Raw genomic sequence first — 22,231 nt, 5'->3', positions numbered from 1 at the left:
CACCTGATCCGCTGGGAGGGAGGTCACATTAGAACATACAGAGGTGTCTGGAGAAGGTCACAATGACGAGGGGATCACATAGAGCAACGTTTCTGCGTCCTTCGGAGGGGCAGAAGGGCTCACCGTGGGTCCTGTACGGTAGCCCAGAACAAAGGCAACGAACCCACGGAGTAAACGTGCGTGTGGCGGAAAATGTGCGTGAGGTGCCTCAGACTTTTTTTGAGTGGCTCTAGTTAACGACTCCTCTGATTTAATATGAGCTGTTAAAAAGAATCACTGCTTTTCGACCAAATTATCATACCCCTAAAAATGCTCGTCAGCCTGTCAGAGCCGTGCCTGCAGCTTGAACCCTCCGATGATTTAACTTTCCCTCAATATTCCGTCTTCTAGTCATAAAAGTGTAGATAAATAACTCAAGTGCAAACAGAAATTCTTTTACCTCTTTTCAGGGAGCTGCTCTGAGCGCCCAGGGCCCCTGTGCCCCTCGACTCTGCAGCACAGTTTAGCGTGAAGATATTGGCTGAAAAACCCAAGCATTCTGCACTAGCAGATGGGGCGTGTGGCCATTTTTGAAAAGGAACAAATGTATGAATTTAATTAGGAAGGGATTTGACAGGCTCCTTTCCTTTGGTTGCATAATTTTGGAGACAATTGGGATAAAGTGCATTTTTTTTTTCCCTCTCAAAGATAACACTACTGTAGCATTTTCCCATTTCTCCCTTTTTCCCCCCGATGTTTTTACATGCCTGCCTTGGTTTTGGAGCTCATAAATGATATTGTTTATGCGACTTTCTTTTTTTTTTCCCCGAGATCTGTGGCACAGACCGGTCGTGTCTGTGACTCTTCTGACAGGAGACCCACTTGGCATGCAGGCACTTAATTTATGGCTGGCCGAGTGCTAACAGCAGCCTGCCTCTGAGACCCCGTGCCTCACCCCACCTTGAGCAGTTTGTCAAGGATGTTGTGAGGCTGAGGAAACGCACTCTTTTCGGGGGGCAGGTCTCAGCGCATTACGTGATTTTTACAGGGGATATTTTAGCGGTACAATCCTTGGCCTTGCAATATAGGAAGAACTGGGGACAAAGGAAACGCCCTTAATGTCAGCCCAGTTCTTGGTGCTGAGCAGCACAGGTTGTACAAGAATCTGTGTGAAGAGAAGGCATACAGACCCCTTTTCGTGATGTCCTTCATCCACAAGAGGGTCGAACGACGAACCTCGGGCATAAACGTGCCTAAAGCAAGGATGCTTTTGACTCAGCTATTTATTTAATCTGCAAGACAGATACAATACCAACCCTATCCACAGGGCAACCTGAGAGCGGTTGATTGCGATAATATCTGTAGAAAGACTGGAGGCCCTAACATGTAGAGGGCGTTACGTGAGACTTTCACAGGCCCTGGGCTTGGAGGCGCTCTCAAAAGCGTGGGCAAGGCGACCTATCCCTGAAGGGCTGCAACACCTGACAGCCTAGGTCTTTTGTCTTATCCGTGACCTGTCGTCGTGTCTTCGTCTGTCCTTTGAAACCTGGTCCCTCATATGGGACGGAAAGGATGCACAGAGTTGAAACTGTGGGTGGGGCACAGACAGTAGATCTTGCGTGTGGGCTTTGCAGCTTCTTCCACATCGAGGGAGATGACAAAAAGGTCAAGGGAAAAATACTGCACACCCCGCTGACCCTGGAGAGTGAAGATGGTGAATTACTTTGTGTGTTCCTTGAACAAATATGTATCGAGTAATTGCTATCTGCCAGCCCCTTGCTCGATATGTTAGAGGGCAGGACAGATATCATTCTGCTCTTCTGAGGCAGAGTGATCAGCACCCATCTATAATAAAAGAGTAAAATATCAAATGTACGTAATCGGGACTTTGGGGAGGAAAACAGGACAGCGTGAAAGGGAAAACACAAGATGTGGGTGGTGGGTGGTCAGGAGGACATCCCTGGGATCGTAACGTGTAAAATGCGACCAGACGACATAAAAGGAGCCAGCCGGGAGAAGAACACAGAGGGGGCCCTTTTTACACTGAAGGCACAGCACGTACCTAGGTCCTGAGGCAGGGGAGTGAGTCCCACTTCCGAGGAAACACGATGCCAAGTAAGCCATTCCAGAGGTCAGGTCACACGGTGTGTCCTTGGACATGTTAAGAAATTTCTGTGTATGTGGACGTGTACTGGAGGGTGATTGCTTGAAAATTGCGAGTGAGGCCGTTGGCTATGAAATTGAGAAGAAATGGATGGGTTTGAGGTTGGCACACACATGGCCAGTAGGACGTGTTGCAGTGAAGGAAAGAGGTTCTTCAGAAATACCTCCGAATGTTGAAGCAAATGTAGGGCAAATGATTTGAGATTGGTGTGATTGCCCGAGACCAGGTGTACTGTGGGGACAGGAGTTTTAAGACGTAAAAGCACGAAAGGATGCATTTAAGAGGGTAGAAATGAGGATTCAGTTTCAGATATTATAACTTTGAAAATCGGAGAGGCATATTGGTAAGATGTCCATTGGGTGCGGGATACGACCTCTAGAGTTGAATTTCGTCCGAGTGTGAGGTGTGCATTTTGGATCTGCCAGCTAAGTGGTATGTAAAATGATCCGAGGCCATAAAATAAGAGAAGGGTGGAATGACAGGACAGAGCGGGAGAGGATTCAAAATTCAACTGGCTTCCCAAGTCACTGGGAAAAATAGGAAGAGAAAACAAACAAACAAAGGAGAGAACAGCCATAGGAATCAAAACCAGGAGTATGTGAAATCCTGAGCTCCAAGAACAGCGATTTAATCGGGAGAGATAGTCCAGTGCGTCAAAAATTCCTGAGAGAATAAACAAGAAGAAATGAAATGGCTTCAAATATCATTTACTGGATTTGACCACATGTGAATGTCTAGTCACTTTGTCAAAAGCCATTTCAGGGGAGCCAGCAGTTAGAGGGAATAAGGAAATGGGAGGAATCGAGTAGAAAACCCACTTGAGAAGCATGAGGACAAAGTGGCTACGAATTGAGAAAAAGGGAGGTGGACATTTGGAAGGAGGGCAGTGGAGCGATGTGGTCAGAGTGGATGGCACCGTGAGGCCGAAAGACAGTTGTCTGGGGGATTCCAGAACGTGTGCGCGTGGGCTTATGCAGATGAGTCCCTCAGGAGCCAGAGGGCAAGCACACAGGAGGAAGCACAGTGGTATCCTCAGCCTCCGTGGATGGATTGGCCATCCGTCAGCGGAAGGAAGAAGTCTGATGGGTGCAGCATGGGTGGATGGAGAGAAGTCTAGAGCAGGGGTTTCCAAAATTCTCACTACCACGAACACCCTTTCATTCTCCCTACACAAGGCCTATCGTTTAAAATATTTTATGTGCAACACTCACTTAGTTAATTCAAGTAGCTTCTTTTCCCCTAAAAAACCAATGGGTCAGCGTGCCGCATAAGGTAAAATTTTGCTAAGTATGGAAATATGTGCTCTTACGACTTTCGCTCGCTCGTTCTTGGCCATCGCTGTGGCTAACTTGTCTCTAGCGTGAGTATCGCTGTCTCAGAGGGAATTTCGCCACTCAGGACGGAGGTAAATAGGAAGAAGGTGAACACGTTTTCAAACGTTTACTCATTTTTGAGAAAGAGAGAGAGAGCATTAGTGAGGGAGAGGCAGAGAGAGAGGGAGACAGAGAATCCAAAGCAGGCTCCGTGCTGACAGGAGAGAGCCCAACGCGGGGCTCAGACTCACGGACAGTTGGATCATGACCTGAGCCGAAGTCAGACACTTAACCAGCGGAGCCACCCTGGCGCCCCAAAGATGGACGCTTTGTGAAGGGTTACAGGTGCCTGTATCCCTAGCCCAGTATCCACTTCTGAGCAGCAGATCAATAACCAATAAGGGGAAAGGCAGAGCCTGCCAACAGAAGACCAACGGGAGAGGCAAAATGCACCTGACAGTGACTCCCCAGTTCTGTGCGCACAGCCCCACACTGACGCCTGAGCCCATAACCCCACGACGACGGGAGCCAGCTCCCCTGGTACTGTGCCCCGTGGGCGTGTTGCTGGGAAGGTGGCACCAACTAGACTTCCGGGGTGCCATCTGTGGGTGGACCGCCTGTAGTCATGACCATCACACGGTGCCGTGTCCTCCGGAGCTGTGATGTTGCGTCTTTGAGACAGTGAGCGCAAGTCAGAGCGACTCTCCTTCACATCGCTCTCAGTGACCTGCTTGGGGGAACATGCGGTTTCCTTTCCTGAAACTCTAGCCTTTGCGGGTTAGAGGTTCCGGTTCCATCAGGGAGCACGTATGCGTCCCACTAAATTATAAGCTACGGTTGCTACCCAGGCACTCGATGTTCCCCATGGAAAAGCACCAGCAAACACAAAGAGGAAGGAGTTTAGAGTGAGGGACTCTCAGAAATTGTTCTTCTCCTTTCCAAATTTTGAAATTAGCAAGTTATATGCAATCTGTCTCCAGGAACTTACCTTCAGAGTTAAAAATCAAAGACCGCACGGCATAAAGAGCCATTCTGCTTGACCTTACATATAAATTCCAGGGATGGTATTTCATTTTAGACTTGAGATTTATGGCTGAGAATAGATGACTACGTTTTTAAGAGTTTCCTTTTGTCGTAATTCTTTTTTTTTTTTTTTTTCAACGTTTATTTATTTTTGGGACAGAGAGAGACAGAGCATGAACGGGGGAGGGGCAGAGAGAGAGGGAGGCACAGAATCGGAAACAGGCTCCAGGCTCCGAGCCGTCAGCCCAGAGCCCGACGCGGGGCTCGAACTCACGGACCGCGAGATCGTGACCTGGCTGACGTCGGACGCTTAGCCGACTGCGCCACCCAGGCGCCCCTGTCGTCATTCTTAATATGAAGATGACAGACTTGAGGTGCGTTTAGCAAGTGAAATGATGTAAGACACTATATAAAATGATAGACACACGATGCCTGTATTTTCAGCTCTGATTTCAGGAACACAGAAAAACCCAAAGTGTGGAAAATCTTTAATTTCTGGCATCTATCATGACGTAGGTTATTTTGGATATTAAAATGAATAAAAAATACCAAATTTCCCCTGATGGCAACTGTGAGCATATTTTTAAATACTATTAAGTGACAGTGCAACATGTTCAAAATGGTCTTTAGCAGGTGTTCTCCTGAAGCAAAAGCTGTGTTGCTATAAAAAGCAAGTAACAGGAAATGGTTACATTAAAACGATGTCTAACAATACCGAAATATGAGAAGGAGAATGAACCGTGGATCATCGTGATTTGACTCTTCTGGTGCCACGATGTTTTATCGTCCACACAAAAGAATAGTTTATTCTGGGTCATAGTTTTCGCCAAGATCTAAGTGAATTGTTTTCCTAATTTGAAAGGTAGAAAACTGTCAGTGATAAACCATGAAAAGTAAAATAAAAAAATAAAATAATGGAAATAAGTTATAAACTACTATTGATGTAGTATCTCTAATACCATGTTTTTATTGAAAGGAGCAGAAGAGAAATACTCCTTGCAACCTGCTTGGTTTTTCATTGAGTTCATGATGGGTAAACGTGCATATTAAATATAGTTCAACCGGGGCGCCTGGGTGGCTCAGGTTGGTTAAGTGACTGACTCATGACTTCAGCTCAGGTCATGATCTCACGGTTTCGTGGGTTCGAGCCTCGTTTCAAGCTCTGCGTACTGACCATGCAGAACCTGCTTGGGATTCTCCCTCTCCTCTCTCTCTCTGCCTCTCCTCTCTCGACCTCTCCTCAGGTCATGATCTCATGGTGTGTGAGTTCGAGCCCCATGTAAGGTCTCTGGGCTGTCATCTGAGAGCCTGCTTTAGACCCTCTGTTCCCCTATCTCTCTGCCCCTTCCCTGCTTATGCTCTCCTCTCAAAAATTTGACAGAATATTTATTTTATTTCTCAAAAATAAATAAACAAAAAACCCAAAAAGACTATCCTGTAATAATAGCCTGGAAGAGAAAGACAAATCCCTAATTGCAAATTATCATCTCATTTATATCATTATTTAACTAATTTTACTTATAAGATATCTCAAAAGCACATAATACACAAATAACAAAAAATATATATGTAAATGGTATAAAACAGATGGCTAATACTTTACCATACAAATGTTATATCCGTTTTGTTATAAATATCCATATATTAGCTGTAATAATAACAAAAATAATGATAAAAATACCAATTAATTAAAATATCTTATTAGAGACAACTGCATAGAAAGAAAGAAAAAAGAAAGAGAAAGAAGGAAAGAGAAAGAAAGGAAGGAAGGAAGGAAGGAAAGAAGGAAGGAAGAAAAGAAAGAAAGAAAGAAAGAAAGAGAAAGAATGAAAAGACTTTTACTTCTGACTAGAAGAGTTGAAGATTTTTCTTCTCTCAAGCAAAGAGCTAGAAAACTGGAAAACTTTCAGATGCAAATACGGTCAGATCTTGGACAGCAGGCAATACAGATCCGGGATCCTGGAGAAAGGGCAAAAAATTAAATTAGTCCCAACATTGTTCTGGCTTTGTTCTTGAGATACTTTCTGCACACATTACCAGAACGGGGAACCAAAAATAGCCTAGTATGAAAGAATACTTACTGTGTAATTCAATTTACGTATAATAAATCTATAAACAATAAATCCACTCTGTAATAAAATTCAGTTGTTCCCCGGATGTGGTAGCAAGAGACCTACTGACAAGAGAAACAGAAAAATTCACGTATGAGATGGAAATATTCCATTACTTCAGATGTGCCGTGTTTATGCAGGGGTGCACATCCTCCTAACTACCCAGCTGCATTTAAAATAGGATTCGTGGGGCTCCTGGGTGGCTCAGTAGGCTAAGTGTCTGACCTTGGCTGAGGTCACGGTCTCACAGTTCGTGAGTTCGAGCCCCGCGTCGGGCTCTGGGCTGACGGCTCGGAGCCTGGAGCCTGCTTCGGATTCTGTGTCTCCCTCGCTCTCTGCCCCTCCCCCACTTGTGCTCTGTCTCTCTCTCTCTCAAAAATAAATAAACATTAAAAAAAATAAAAACATCGCTTCTCGGCCTTTTGGCTAAGATCAAGTGTAAAAAAAAATAAAAACAAACATGGACACGTGGGGTGCCTGGGTGGCTCAGTGGGCTGTCTGACTCTTGATTTCGGCTCAGGTCATGATCTCACAGTTCCTGAGTTCGAGCCCTGCATCTGGCTCTGCACTGACAGTGTGGATTCTCTCTCTCCCTCTCTCTCTCTCTGACCCTCCCCCGCTTGCTCTCCCTCTTTCTCTCAAAAATAAGTACATAAACTAAAAAAATTTTTTTAAACCAAAACTACAAATGAATATAAATCAACAATTAATCCAAGTATTAAACAACTGTATACACCAATAAACTGCAAAAAGTAAATAAGGAGAAATTAGTGAGTTATGACAGAAAATTAGTAGGACTGACAGTCCAGCCAAATATAATTTTTGAAATTTTTAGTAAGTGAATGTCCAACAAAAACAAAAAAGAATAAGTATCAATATATCATACTGAAATTGATTAAGGCTATATAACCTAAGCTACAGAGGCATTTAATAATTCAAAGCAAATGTTGTACATAGATAAATGTTAGCCAATTTTAAATATTCACTTTCTAATATAAATTTAAATTAATGAGACAACACAAGACACGTGTTAAATATTAAATGTGGCAGTAAGCACAGAAATTATTTTCAAAGTTTGCAATGAAGTGCCTCAAAACTACACAGGTACATACAGGATTGTGGGTTAATTCCAATCAAACTTTGTAGAACACATAAGTCACATCCTATTTCAAAATAACCCAGAGAATTAAAAAAAGAGCACTGGGTGTTGTATGGAAACTAATTTGACAATAAATATCATATATTAAAAAAATTAAAAAATTAAAAAAAAGAAAAAAGAAAAAAGAAATTGGAGTTCTCTTAGATTCATTTTATGAACCATAACAAAAATGTGACCAATGGTATAACCTACCTTAACAATATGGATTCAAAGTCGTAAAAAAGTTACTAGATGCAGCCAAAGCCATACAATAAGCCCAACTGAGATTTATTGCAGGAAAACAGCCTCATCGAACATATAGGACCATCGCAATGCATCCAGTAGGTCAACAAGGTGCCACAATACGTTGATAAAATCAGCAAGTATTTTTTTTTTTGGTAGCTTTATTTAATATCTTTCCCAAGCCCTACAACACATCCTCTGAAAGTACACAATTCAATGCTTCTTCGTATATTTACAGAGTTGCGTGATTATCTATTCACTATCATCCTTATCTACTTTTAGAATATTTTCATCGCTTCACGCCATTCACAGCCATTCCTCTTTTCTGCCAAATTCCCCGAGCTCTGGGCACACTAATCCGTATTTTGATTCCATATATTTGCATACACTGGGCATTTCATATAAATAGAATCATACCATACACGGTCTTTGTGACTGGCTTCTTTCATTAGGCATAACGTTTCAAGGTTTTTTCGTGTTGCAGCTTGTATCTGCGTTTCATTTTTTATTGGAGAATACTATTCCGTTGTACGTGATATCCGCATTACCTATCCAGGATCAGACAATGGACATTTGAGCTGTCTCCATGTTTTGACCGTTACGAAAAATGCTACTATCAACATTCGGGGACAGGGTAAGATGTTTACGTGGATGTTTGTTTCCAAATCTCTTAGAGAGATACTTGGGGATGTGGATTTAGAAAGTCATCTGATTTCTCTATGTTTAGCATTTTGAGAAATTGGCCAACTGTTTTGTAAAGTGGCTGCGCTTTCCAATTTGGTTGCCTTTTGTTTCTTTTCCTTGCCTGATTGTTCTGGCTAGAACTTCCAATACAATGTGGGACAGCCTGGTGAAACCAGCCTTGATGGGCCGATGTACTCCTCGTCTTAAAGCCGCCAGTCATTCAGTGTGAACATGCTAGCTGTGGCATTTTCCTACATGCCCTTTACTGGGTTAAGAAAGTTCCTTCCTGTGTCTAATTTCTGAGTGTTTTTGTCATGAAAGAGGTTGGGTTTTCTCAAATGTTTTTTTTTTCTTTCCCTTTTTTTTTTTCTTGTATCTCTTTGGATGGTCATGTGGCTTTTGTTCTTTATTTTTTTAATGCAACGCATCATAATTGGGTTCTGGCTGTCGTAAGAACCTTGCATACCCGACATAAATCCCACATGGTGGTGGTAATCCACAGGATCCCTTTTATGTTCTGCTGGATGAAATTTGCTGGCATGTTGTTGAGGATTTCTTGGTCTGCAGTTTTCTTTTATTGAAGTACCTTTGGTTTGGGAACAGGAAAATTCTAGACGCACACCATGTGCTGGAGAGTGATGCTTCCTTAGATTTCTGGGAGGATTTTGTGAGGGACTGGTATTAATTCTTCCTGGGATGTTTGGTGGAATTCGCCATTTGAATTGCGAATTCGGTTGGGCAGTGAAACCATTTTAGCTTTGCTCTTTCCTTCATGGGAGGCTTTCATACGAATAATTCGACACTTTCCTGTGGTGGGTATGTTTGCATTTTGTATTTCTTTATGAGTCAGTGTCGGTAGTTTTGCATTTCTAGGAATTTCTCTTTTTCATCCAAGTTGTCTAATTTGTTGGCGTAAGTTGTTAGTCGTATTTCATCACAATCTTTCTGAATTTCTGTAAAGTCAGCCCCAGTGTCCCCTCTTATGTTTCTAATTTTGATGGTACATGTCTTCTGTCTTTTTTTCTTGGTTTGTCTTGCTGAAAATATATCAAGTGTGTTGATTGTTCCCAAGGGCTTACTTTGCATTTTCTTGATTTTCTCCATTGTTTTTCTTTTCCTTATTTCTTTAATTCCTGCTCCGATCTTTACTTCCTTCCTTGTTTTCTTAAGGTTTATTTTGTTTTTCTTTTCAGTGTCTCAAGGTAAAAAATGGTAGGTTATTGATTTGAGGTCTGTTTTCTTTTTTAATACAAACATTTCCCATTGTAAATTTTCTCCGAAATAGTTTTAACTGCATTTCATAAGTTTGGTATGTTTTGTTTTCATTTTAACGTATCCGAAAATATTTTATAATTTCTCTTCTAGTCTCTTCTTTGACCAACTGTTTTTTTAAGAAACATATTTTATAATTTTCACAAACTTATGAATTTTTCAAATTTCTTTCTCATGGTGATTTCTAGTTTAGTTATATTGACATTTTAGAATATACTTGTATCCATATCTGTGTCAATATTTTCAAATTCAGAAGTCTTGTTTTATAGGCTTGAATGGATGTTACCCTCTGGAGCGCTCCATTTATGCTTGAGAAGAATTTGTATTCTGTTTTCTTTGGGTAAAGTGTTGTGTCTGTGGTATGTTAGCTCTGATTGGTTTCTATAGTGCTCAAGTCTTACCTAAACTTGTCAATAATCTGTCCAATTGTCTTGTCCAGTATTTAAAGTGGGCTATTCGTGTCTGCAATTATTACTGTTGAGTTTTCTATTTCTCCCTGAATTGTTCTGTTTTTGATTCAAGTAACTTAGAACTCTGTTGTTAAGTATATGTGTATACACACACACACACACACACAGACACACACACACACACACATATATATATGTATATATATATATATATATATATATATATATATATATATATATTTCATTATTATGAAATGTCCTTTGTCTCTCTTAAGAAAGTCATTGTTTTATGGTCCAGTATGTCTATTGCAAGTTTGGCTACTCCGAGTCTCTCATGCTTTCTTGACATGATATCATTTCTGATTCTTTTGTTTCCATATCTGTTTCTTTGATTCTAAAGTATGTCCCCTGTAGAGCAAGAGAAGAAAATCATCAACTTTATTACAAGAAAGTTATAAGTGTCTAGTCTAGCAAATGCTTCTTTAACATGATAAAGAATACCTACCTCAAGCAATTTGCTAAAATCAGGCTTCTTCACTGAAAAAATACAAGCATGTCTTCTAAATACAGAACGAAGAAAAAAATGAATACTGACGCTGCCTTGTAAAATGACTACTCTCTGGTCATTGGCTGATGCTGTAAGATTATTTCTTTTTTTCTCTTTCTTTCTTTCCCTCTTTCTTTTTTTAATGAGAGGGACAAAAAGTTTAAATTAGGAGGAAAAAAAAAACTTCATCCCATTTCTAGTACTCCAGATTCCTGTTTCCTCCTCTGCTTTTCTTCATAGTTCCTATAACCCCTTAGTAGTAGATGCTATTCTATTTGTATTTAACTTTTTTATCAGCTGTCTGTATTCTTCTACTAAAATGTTAGCTTCAGGCAACAAGAACTTTTCTCTCTGGTTTTTTTTTTTTTCCCTTCTGTGCCCCAACGCCACAGACGGAGCCTGAAACATAAAAAAGCTTAATAAAAAATGTGTGCAATATGTGGGTTATTTGAAGATGAAATAAATTCTACCCTAGAAAATAATGAAGTAGATCAACCAAAATTGTAGTGGAATACCAAGTTTCAATAAGATGGTTAGTTTCTTTTTTTTTTTTTTTTTTTCAACGTTTATTTATTTTTGGGACAGCGAGAGACAGAGCATGAACGGGGGAGGGGCAGAGAGAGAAGGAGACACAGAATCGGAAACAGGCTCCAGGCTCTGAGCCATCAGCCCAGAGCCCGACGCGGGGCTCGAACTCACGAACCGCGAGATCGTGACCTGGCTGAAGTCGGACGCTTAACCGACTGCGCCACCCAGGCGCCCCAGATGGTTAGTTTCAAATAGCTATAAAAACTAGTGAATTTCTTATATGTAAAAATTAACTTTTGCAAAAATAATGGTTCTCAGCAGCAAGATTAAACGTGTCTGAGAATGAACCTAACTGCAAATACAACAACATGCAGGGGAAACTTCAAATCAATATCAGGAGGCATCTAAAAACTCAATAAATAAATGCACCGTGCTCCTGAGTGGGGAGAATAAATACTGTTTTTCTCACAAAATTAATCTATGTATTTAGTGCAACCACCTTCAAAATCCCAATGAATATTTTTGGAAGCATGAGGAAAATCCCTGAAGCCCACCTGTGATAACGAATTGATAAAAACATTCGAGAAAAGTCATGATTTGGTGGGGGAAGTGGCAAGATTTGCATTCTGTGTATTATATGATGCGAATAAGGATAATTAATAGCATGTCGTCAGGTGAAACTGTTGCCTCAATAGGCAGGCAGATCAGTAAAAAGGGCTACGGTGTCCCCAAGCCATCCGCCTGCACACGGAAATTTATACGATAACGTCATTTCAAATCAGGAAGGAAATATGAATGATTTCAACCCATGACAAAATAGTATAGATTCTGAACATGCACTATTTTCTAAAATTACTTAGGGATGGGTAAAAGATCTAAATGTGTAAAACAAGAAATGAGAAAATTATGATTTTTAATATAGGTAAAGATTGGTTTCATCTCTGAAACCAAACTCCAAAGCAGAAGCTATAAAGAAAATGATGGATACTTTTGTGTGTGGAAAATGTTCAAAAACAAAAGGATTGGAAAACGTGTGCTGCCTGTGATTGGCAACTTATAAAGATCCTGACAATACATAGAGTCTTTCTAAGCCATCGAAACAAGTATGGACCCAACTGACAGAAAAGGAACAAAATACGTCGGGAAGTCACTTTTCAGAAAAACGGAGGTCGGCACAGCCCTGCTTCTAGATTCCCCTAGAAGGAGCGGGTTATTGGAATGGGGCTGTAAGCTTTGCCAGTGACAGGACTGGGACACCACAACCTTGGGTCTCATACCTGATCAAGGAGTACCCGGGAGCTTCCTCAGGGACCCGGCAAAGCAGGGGTGATTTACCCACAAAGCGTTACATTTGCTTCTGCCCCGTAACCAGCCGGCCTCCCCTCCCCTAAGGCCTGTCTCCGTGGCTAAGTTAATCGGAAAGATATAAAAGGCATCATTGTGTTCCTTTCTCCAGCATCCAACACCCACCTGAAACACTCCATCATATGAAAAAGGAATTTCTCACACCATGCAAGTGATCAATAATCATATGGCCCAGTTATTAGAAATATAAAAAGGGGCATTTAAAAACTACTCCAAGGGCAACCATAAAAGAATACCGCCCTGAATTGAGAAAGATGAGCGGGTCCAGCTTGCACACATTGCTGGTGTCTGTGTCAGCAAATGTGCTCATCAGAGTCATTTACAGATTTATATCCTAGTCCATGAAAAATGGCACATTCTTTACTTTTTTCTAAATTTATAAATGTTTAAAATGTTTCTTTGTTTTTGAGCGCGAGTGGGGGAGGGGCAGAGAGAGGGGGAGACACAGAATCCGAAGCAGGCTCTGGGCTCTGAGCTGTCAGCTTGAACCCACAAACCGCGAGATCACGAGCTGAGCCAAAGTCAGATGCTTAACCGACTGAGCCCCCCGGGCGCCCCGCATCTTCTTTAATACATCCATTCTACTTGACACATTAATGAATGGGGGAAATGTAAGAATGTGCAGAAAATTGAGTCAGAATGATATTAATTGCATGAATAGCCAGACTTAGACAAGACTTCAAATGCTCTACCAGTGAACTTGTACAGGGGTATAAACTGAGAGGAGACACTGGCCAACCATGCAAAGCATTATTGAAGTTTATAAATTAGCATGGAAAGTAGCCATGATACATGGCAGAGGGAAAAAATCCGGTTCAAAATTATATGAAGTTTGTTTTTATTTTACAAAAACTATTGTATTTACAATGTCTTAAGATTACTGCTGATACTTGCATCACACGGCTTCTTATTTTTGATATTTTAAATGATCACCTTTACTTTAGTAATTTTAAAGTTATTTTTCAAAATGCACTCGTTACATAAAAAGCCACCTTGTTAAAAAAGTGCGGCTGTGTGTTACAAGGGATACGTGTTTGCCCAAGTCGTTACGTGTGAACTATTCACAATAATGTAAGGGATTACTGAGGAAACTGGTTTTGTGACTTTTAGTCTATTTCTGTAATTTGCTATTTACTAGGAAACACTTACTATCACCGGGTTTACCGCTACCGTTAACCAACAAATGGTCCAATTTTCAAATGCGTGATATTCTCAGATGATTACTTTCCAGAGTTGCAAACGTCCTGATTGTGAATCTCATTTTAATTCCCATCCTGTTCAGTCCCGTCTCCCTCCTCTTGGCGATTTTCAAAGAGCTCATGCTGTCTTCACGTGACCTTCGGCTGCGTTGATCATCCACCGATTATTGTGATGAGGAAAATTGATTTAAAAACCGTTCTAAAAAATGATGATGTGCCATGCAAGTTTCGTTTCATTTTTAACAATTGTCTCTAACAATTTCTGTGTGAATTCACATCTTGCCTGCCCCCCGGGAGAATACTTTTCTTCGCCCCTGGGAAGGGTAGCATACAGATGGAACATTCACTGTAAAGAGTAACACGCCTCTCGAAGATCAAGCAAACCCTAGCACGGGAGGAACTTTGCAAGGGATAACACCAGCTGACGCTGACGTGGCCTGTGCTGTTTAAAACGTTCTCTCATCTATATAATTTGAGCCTCTGTTTCAATCGCGAGGCTTTATTGTTAAGCACAGACTATATCCAATGAAAGAGAACTGGGGAGCGTTCATGCCGATAATCAGTGATCGCAAGGACTAAGCTAAGAAAGCAACATTCATAATATCTCTGTTATTAATTAAAAACTGGACTCAGAGGGGTAGCGCGATGTCAGAGGCCCCGCCTGCTGTCGGCAATGGTTATCTGAAATCAAGTCAAGATGGGAAACTGAATATATTTAATGTAATTATGTGGTATGTTCACTCGCTCCTGTAAGTGTGTTCAAGAGATAGAAATAACACCTTCAAGGAGTGTCACCTCCATCTTGGGGACGGACACAAAAGACAGGGGGTGTGATTACGATGTGCTCTACTGGAGACGTGCACAAAGTGCTGTGGCCGCACAGGGAAGCTAGCTCTGACACACACACACACACATGCACACACTCACACGCTCACACCCAGGCACAGGCTCTCACACGCATGCTCTTACGCTGTCCCACTCTTCCCCACAGCAAGTAAGGTGGGACCAGAGGCTCCACAGGGAAGATGTGACTTGAATGGGTCTGGACAGACGGCAAAGATGAAAAAAAACAATTTTTTTTTAATGTCTATTGATTTTTTGAGAGACAGAGACAGGGCATGAGCAGAGGAGGGGTAGAAATAGAGGGAGACACAGATTCCGATGCAGGCTCCAGGCTCTGAGCTGTCAGCACGGAGCCAGAAGTGGGGCTCGAGCTCAGGAACCTTGAGATCATGACATGAGCCCAAGTGGGACGCTTAACCGGCTGAGCCCCCCCAGGTACCCCAGACGACAAAGATTGTTCGTGGGGACATGGGGTTGGTCACTCTTGGGCAGAGGGAAAGGGTTCCAAGAAAACAGCCGAGCTGTGACAGCAGTCCGCCGTTGCTAAGAGTCCCATAAGATTCCAAGAAACAAGGACAGGAAGGGAGGGAAGGCCGGACTCTGGAAGCGAGTGGAGACCCAGAAACGTCCACCCACTGCCCCCTCCATAATTCCAGCCATGGACCCTGTCCCGATCCTCTCCTCGGAATTCCTCACCACAAGGCCAATCACACAGTTTATTTCCCCCCCAGAGGGGCCTGGCTTTTGCTTCGGTCGTTAATGAATCCCTAGTTTCTACGACGGCGCCGGCCATGCAGGAGGTGCTTAATAAATGTGTTACAAACGCAGGATAAGAGCCAGAATAAAGGTTACCTTACGGGTTCCCATTCTGGCTGTATCATTAGACGGCCGTATGGGCTTTGGCGAGTCTGTCTGAACTTTGATTCTCCCCCTTTAAATAATGGGAAACTTCTCATGATGGGAATACCCGTAACAGCTGATCTCATGCGACTGCTGGGGAAGCAAATTACACATGCAAGCCCTCAGCCACGCGAGTGTCCAACGGCCTCCGATGCGAGGGGGCCGGCGGTGCCGGTGACGATCAGGACAATGGCGAGGTCACCAGGGCGTGCCCGACTTCCGGTTTGGGCGGTGGTGGTGACAGCGGTGCCATCGTTTTGCTTTCTGGGGACCGAGAAGACGCCTGCAGTGTAATTGCTTCCGGGGTCCGCCCCACGGTCCGCTGGGCCGCACCAGCGACCACGACTGATAACCGGGCCCAGAGCTCCTCGTCTGGAAACGAGAATTCATTCGCAAAGACGCAAACCTGCGATTAGCTGCCTGCGATAGGTTCCCGGTGCCTACGAGCCCCGACGCGGGCAAATACGGCCCAGGGTGCTGTGCGCGTGCGCACACTTTGCTCCCACGTGTGCCACTGATGTCCCGGATGGAGCACCCGTCTCCGGCATTCTGTTTCCGGGACCCTAAGTCACGTGGGCGTCGTTGCTGGTAAGAGCCACTGCCACGTGGGCCGCGATCGGACCCGGTTTTGGGACGCACTTTGGATAATAACTAGGGTCTCTGGCCTTGATCTCTGCGGGCCCCGGGTAGAAGCCCGTCAGGTCACGAGCGATCTGTCCTCCTGGTCCACACAAGCCCTTTTAGATCATTTACCAAGTGGATCCTCTAAATTCTCAAACAAACAAACAAACAAACAAAAAAATTTCTAAGCAAACAACGAGTTTGCTCTCTCAGCAGCGGGGTCTCCAAAATACACAGAACCTGCTGTACCATTCATCCAGCAGGGGGCACCCGACCAGTGAACAGGACAGACCCCCCAGTTATCCACACCTGCTTCTGGAGGGGCTCCCAGGGGCCCCCACCTCAAACAGGTCTGCGTGAGGCGTTGTGTTCCCTGTCCCCCAAACCATCGTCTGACTACCCCTTCTCACCTCTCTCCCCCCACCCCCCAAGTATTTGTCCCATGAGGTCGTAAGCCTGTTATTAGCCCAGACATGGGGGGGGGGGCAGTGCATGAACCGAAGGAAGAACAGAGGGAACAGATGAACTGTCCTGGGGCCATCGGGGGCTTTGCCAGGAAACGTGGCCAGAATTTCTCACAACCTCCTAGGAAGCCGACTCATCTGGAAGAGGGTAGCAAGGAGGCCGTGCATTCGGTGTCCCCTCTTATTGTCATTTTAAGGTCACCCGGGAGGAGAGTCTGTCCAGCCGCTGACTGCGCGTGAGAAAGGAAGGCTGTATTCTCAGTGACACAGACGAGTTGTTCCACGCATGGTCCATCGCGGAGACGGGAGTTCTCACCATGTTTTTTGATAGCAAACCCTCAGGTATTGAAAAGCCCAGCTCCTCGGTGTCTGGTATCCTGAGACTCAGCTTGTCTGAGGCGCAGTGTCACGGGAGACCCTTCTCTTTGTCTTCCCCCCGTAAGGCATTTCCTCACCTTGCTCATCTCCCATCGCACCTCCTCTTGGGAGGCACGGGCCACCGTGGGGGTGACACCCTACGCTGCCTCCTAATCGGCCGCCGTGGCTCGCTCGCTCTCTCTCGGCTCACGTCCTGCTCCAGAAATAGAAGCATTTAACGTCCCCCTCCCTGACGCCCTGCCCGCGTCCCTTCTGTCCCGGAGACACACACAGTTGCAGGTGGACGACCTCCTCTCTGGCAGTTCCGCAAAGGTCAGAAAACTGAGACGCAGAGAAAAGAAAATGCCAACCTGGGAATTACTGAATGTGTGTCCGTGCAGAAGGCCAGGCCTTTTAGAAGATAAATATCACAGATGGAGAGAGTGCTCGGGGACCTTTGTGTTGTCACAGTTTACTGCGAGATTTATAGAGTCCACGCTGCTGAATCCGGCCTCCAGTTCAGCACCCGGACATCCTCGAGGCCCAGCTTCGTCTGTTTGCTGCCCCAGACCTATTGCCTCCCTTCCTTCCTCCTGCTCCCCATTTCTGGGATTTGGGGTTCCGTTGACCCCCGCTGAGATGGAATGTTCCTTGCTGGGTTTTTCAACTGTGGCCAGGAAGTTGGGGTCATTTTCTGAAGAAAAATAATTTGCCTTCTAGAAGTTTTTAGTAAAAGAAGAACTCTAGAAAGTAGGTTTTGTGATTATCTACGTCTGGGAGAAAACAATCAATTAGGTCAAGGTCTCTGCCACTAACCAGAGGCAATACCAGAGGAAGGAATAACCAGAGGAAGGAAAAGAAGTGGCTAGGCTACATCTGGTAGCTGAAATTTGGGAAATTTCCTCTCAGCTGGATCAGAGAGGAATGTTCCTCAGGAGGGTCACTCGAAACACATCTTGCATGTTGGTACCTGCAGTCGTGTGTCTGACAATGTATTCCATTCTTAATACTGACCTCGGCATTCGGAGCCCCGGGGTGTGGAGTCGGCCAGGTGTGAACCTGCTTGCACATCAGGGTAGCTCAGACTTGGGGGCCCCACGGGACAATGGGTGTGGTTCGTGACTCCGCTGTTTCCAATCTATGTGGTTTTGAGGGTGATCACTAGAAATCACCGAACTTCACAAAGCCCCTCGTCTGCCTCGTTTCCACGATGGGCGTAAGGCCAAGCCTACACCTTGCGATAGTTGGGAAAATGGAATAACGGGATACAGGCCACATACCTACACTGTGTCCCTCCCGTCCCCAGGTCTGAATTTCTCCTGAGAGATCAGACAGCAAAAACGTATGGAACTGAGGGCGATGGCCATAACTGACTTCCCAGCTTCGGACACCTGCCATGACATCCACACCGATCCACTGCTTCAAGCCTCTGTTTCTCGATGGGCCAGACTGAGCCCAGAGTGTAAACCAGGATCCCCTTAGTGCTGAAGAGCGTCCGGAGAGGGAAACGGAGTCCTTCTGTGAAAAACAGTAATGTTACCGCTGCTTAGCGTCTACAGTGATCAACCGTGATCACACCATGTTGGGGACATAAGTGTTTTATTCGACAGCTAACTGCAGGCTAACGAACACACAGAGCAAAGTTTTCGTGTAAGCGTCTTAAAACTTACTTCCTTTTTGGGGCGCCTGGGTGGCGCAGTCGGTTGAGCGTCCGACTTCAGCCAGGTCACGATCTCGCGGTCCGTGAGTTCGAGCCCCGCGTCGGGCTCTGGGCTGATGGCTCAGAGCCTGGAGCCTGTTTCCGATTCTGTGTCTCCCTCTCTCTCTGCCCCTCCCCCGTTCATGCTCTGTCTCTCTCTGTCCCAAAAATAAATAAACGTCGAAAACTTACTTCCTTTTGATAGAAGACCAGATAAATGTGTCGATCTGCTTTCTTCTAAAAATCAAAATGCCTGTCAAAAATCATTCTCGTCCTCTCTGTGGTTGAGTTAATCAAAACTTTGCAGTACTTTGAAACACACTGAGAATGTACTGATTTTACAATAACAGTGGTTTTCCAAAACGGGCTGATGCCGACAAAACATTGGTCATCGGCAGAGTAGGGGTAACGTTGGACCAGTGTGTCTAACTTGAGGGCCTTTGTTGCCATTACAATTTTTGACAATTTATCTGATATTTTTGTTGTGTTTTGGTTTTATTCTCAAGTGAACCAGACAACTTCACTATGTATTCTCTTGAGATCCAGGGGAAATTGTCATCCTTGCAGGCGTTATCTTCAAAAAGAAATCCTTATGCTGCACGGAAATTTTTTGTAACATTCAACTGCTTAGACTGTTAATTCCTAAGTGATAGTTTATCTTCTTGGGGGAAAAAAAACCCTCCTAAACGATGTCTTGCTCTTAAGATGTCACATTGGGTGGTGAACGGTGAACCTTACCGGGGCCAGGGGCACATACACTAAAACAGAGCAGCGCTGGGTGCGTGCAAGGGTGATTTTTCTCCCACGCCGTTCCGCGGTGAAACATCACTGCCATTGTAGTTGCTCTGAGCCTCTGTGCTAGTTCCAGTCATATTTTTAATGCCCAATCGACCACGAAGCTTAGAATTTTCACTTCATGGCCTCATCAACAAATTGATCCCTAATTTCCATATGATTAAGAGAAAAATGCCTCTTTTGTAAGAGACTAGCCCTATGTCCAGCAAAGTGATACATGAAAAATAAGAAACAATTCAAGTTGGCTAATGAAAAATTTAATTTCTCTTCACAGAGGTATGACACAGCCAATCGTCCACATTCACAGGGCTTATGTTGCGTTTTCGGCCGTGTCAAGAGAGGAAGAAAAATGGAGCCATGAACTTGGGTTGTAATTGCAGTCCTCCCCGCCTGGGTGTGGTCGTGCACCTGTAAGAACTTCATGAGTTCTCATCCGCCCTCTCCTTTCCTGGACCCCAGCCGCTGGAGAAGCTTTAAAAAAATATCTTTCATGAGGAACAAATGCCATTAGCGTGAAGACTGTCTTCTATGGTTTTGAGGCAAGATATTAAGGCAGACATTTGCATTTTCCAGAGACAGGTGCCAGAATGTAGCGAAAGAGAACATAGTAAAAGTCTCCAAATGAGTGCCAAAGGCTTTTTACTTGAAAGAATGTCTGTCGAGTCTGTGCACTACATACAGTAAGAAGAACCTTGGCCCCTGGTGACCAAAATAGGGGTAAGAAGACTGCAATTCAGCGTCTGCATGGCCCATCTCCTCTCCAGGCGAAACAGTACAGAAGAGGGGACCATCCCCTGCCCTCTCACTGCTGGCACTCCGGTGCAGCTGGCCGGGTGACTGCCTGGTAGGTCCGCGCGGTGGCCGCTGTTATCGGGGCACCGTGGAGACGCCCGGATCCGAGGCCTGCAGAAAGTTCACCGATCCCGATCTCCTCCTCAGGCTCGACTCCAACATCGTGGAACATTTCGTGTCACTTGGCACTGTGTTTATTCTAGAAAATGGAATAGAAGAACAATTTGTCTTGGCCTTAAGGTATTGCCATTTCCCTTTCTTACTGTTTTTGTAAACCAAAATATAAAATATGTAACTATGTGAGGGTATGGGTGTTCAGTGAAGTTATCACGGTAGTCATTTCGCAGTACTTAAGTCCATCCAGTCGTTATTGGCGCACTTTAAACTTATACAGCGTTATATCTCAGGAAAACTGGGGGGAAATAAAAAGGTAATCTTGCTTGAAAAGGCAAGACTCACTGATTTTTGAAGATGTTGATTTCCTTCGGGCCAGCCACGTAGCCTCTTTGAGCCAAAGTTCCTTAAACTGCGCAAATAAAACACGGGGCTCGTAGTCTTTCCGTGTATTATAGGCTGTCGCATCCTCCAGAGTTGAAAGGTTGGGTGTAAGTGGTTTCACTGGGAACCGTGTTCTGATGTGCGCTTCTCCAAAAAAGAAAAGAGAAGAAAGAGAAGAAAACCAAGAAATTAATTACAAGCCATGAACAACAAAATTAGAAACAATATACACACACACGCGCACGTTCCCGCACACACACACGCTGACAACTGCCAGGGATTCAACACTGTTTAACTTCTCTCACGATGCACAGAACCACTAGTGACTTAGAATGTCCTGTCTGCAGCCCTCCCGCCTTTCTCTCTGTTGTTGAAATGGCCAGGGAAGCAGGCACCAGCCCCGTTTACTTACACTTAGAAAACTTCGGGGTTTTCTAGAAGTGTTCAAAGATTTTTTTTAATTACTATTATTTCCTTGAAAAACAGGATTTCTGGGGCTCTGTCCTCTATTGGCTCAGAGATGTATTTTAATAGACCCAATGTATACTGAGGACGGGTCTCAGATCTGGCCTCCTGCGTGGCCACCCGAGATGTATTTATTTTTTAATTTATATTTTTAACCGCCTTTGCCCCCGAGGATCTCATTAAAGTGAAAAACAAGCACAGGGAAGACCCGGGCTGCCAACGTTGGCCTTCTGTGTCCAAGACAGAACTCTCATCGTCCACACGCTCCTGGAGGCCGGACAGAGCCTCAGGGCACTGCGCAGAAATAAAACAAACAGATGGAAGTTTTGTTTGCATTGAGGGTCACGGGGAAGGCTGACCGCTCCTATAGATTTCCTTCTTTGTACCTTAAAAAAACGAGGGTATGTACAGAAAGATAAGGGCTCTGGGCGCCTGGGTGGCTCAGTGGGTTGAGCGACCGAGTAGGGCTCAGGTCATGATCTCACAGTTCGTGAGTTCAAGCCCCGCGTCGGGCTCTGTGCTGACAGCTCGGAGCGTGGAGCCCGCTTCGGATTCTGTGTTTCCCTCTCTCTATGCCCCTCCCCCACTCATGCTCTGTCTCTCTCTGTCTCAGAAATAAATAAACATTAAAAAAAATTTGTTTTTAAAGAAAGGTAAGGGCTCTGCGCGCCAGTAAAGGGCAGGCGACCAAACAAAAGATAATGCAATAGTTTCCTGTGGCCAGTAGCGATGCCCATGATTGTAACATGCAATTAAATGCAATTAATAAGCTGCACGACCCGGACATAAAAGCTGGAGATGGAGGCATTCCAGGATTGCGG

The 22,231-nt window shown here is 44.3% G+C and overlaps 2 long non-coding RNA genes across 2 annotated transcripts; one reads left to right on the top strand and one right to left on the bottom strand.

The window, feature by feature from the left end:
- Positions 1 to 1,244: 1,244 nt before the first annotated feature.
- LOC123581659 lies at positions 1,245 to 16,268 on the bottom strand. Its single transcript, XR_006703915.1, has 4 exons — positions 15,672 to 16,268; positions 6,561 to 6,655; positions 6,322 to 6,438; positions 1,245 to 1,677 (listed from the first exon to the last, which is right to left on the bottom strand). It is a non-coding gene; the product is annotated as an uncharacterized LOC123581659 (long non-coding RNA).
- Positions 16,196 to 20,745, top strand: LOC123581660. The gene is made up of 2 exons (XR_006703917.1): positions 16,196 to 16,307; positions 19,930 to 20,745. It is a non-coding gene; the product is annotated as an uncharacterized LOC123581660 (long non-coding RNA).
- The last annotated feature ends 1,486 nt before the right edge of the window (positions 20,746 to 22,231 follow it).

This window comes from Leopardus geoffroyi, chromosome A3 (genome assembly GCF_018350155.1).
Source record: "Leopardus geoffroyi isolate Oge1 chromosome A3, O.geoffroyi_Oge1_pat1.0, whole genome shotgun sequence".
NCBI classification, from domain to species: Eukaryota; Metazoa; Chordata; class Mammalia; order Carnivora; family Felidae; genus Leopardus; species Leopardus geoffroyi.
This window is presented reverse-complemented; position numbering and strand designations above follow the sequence as displayed.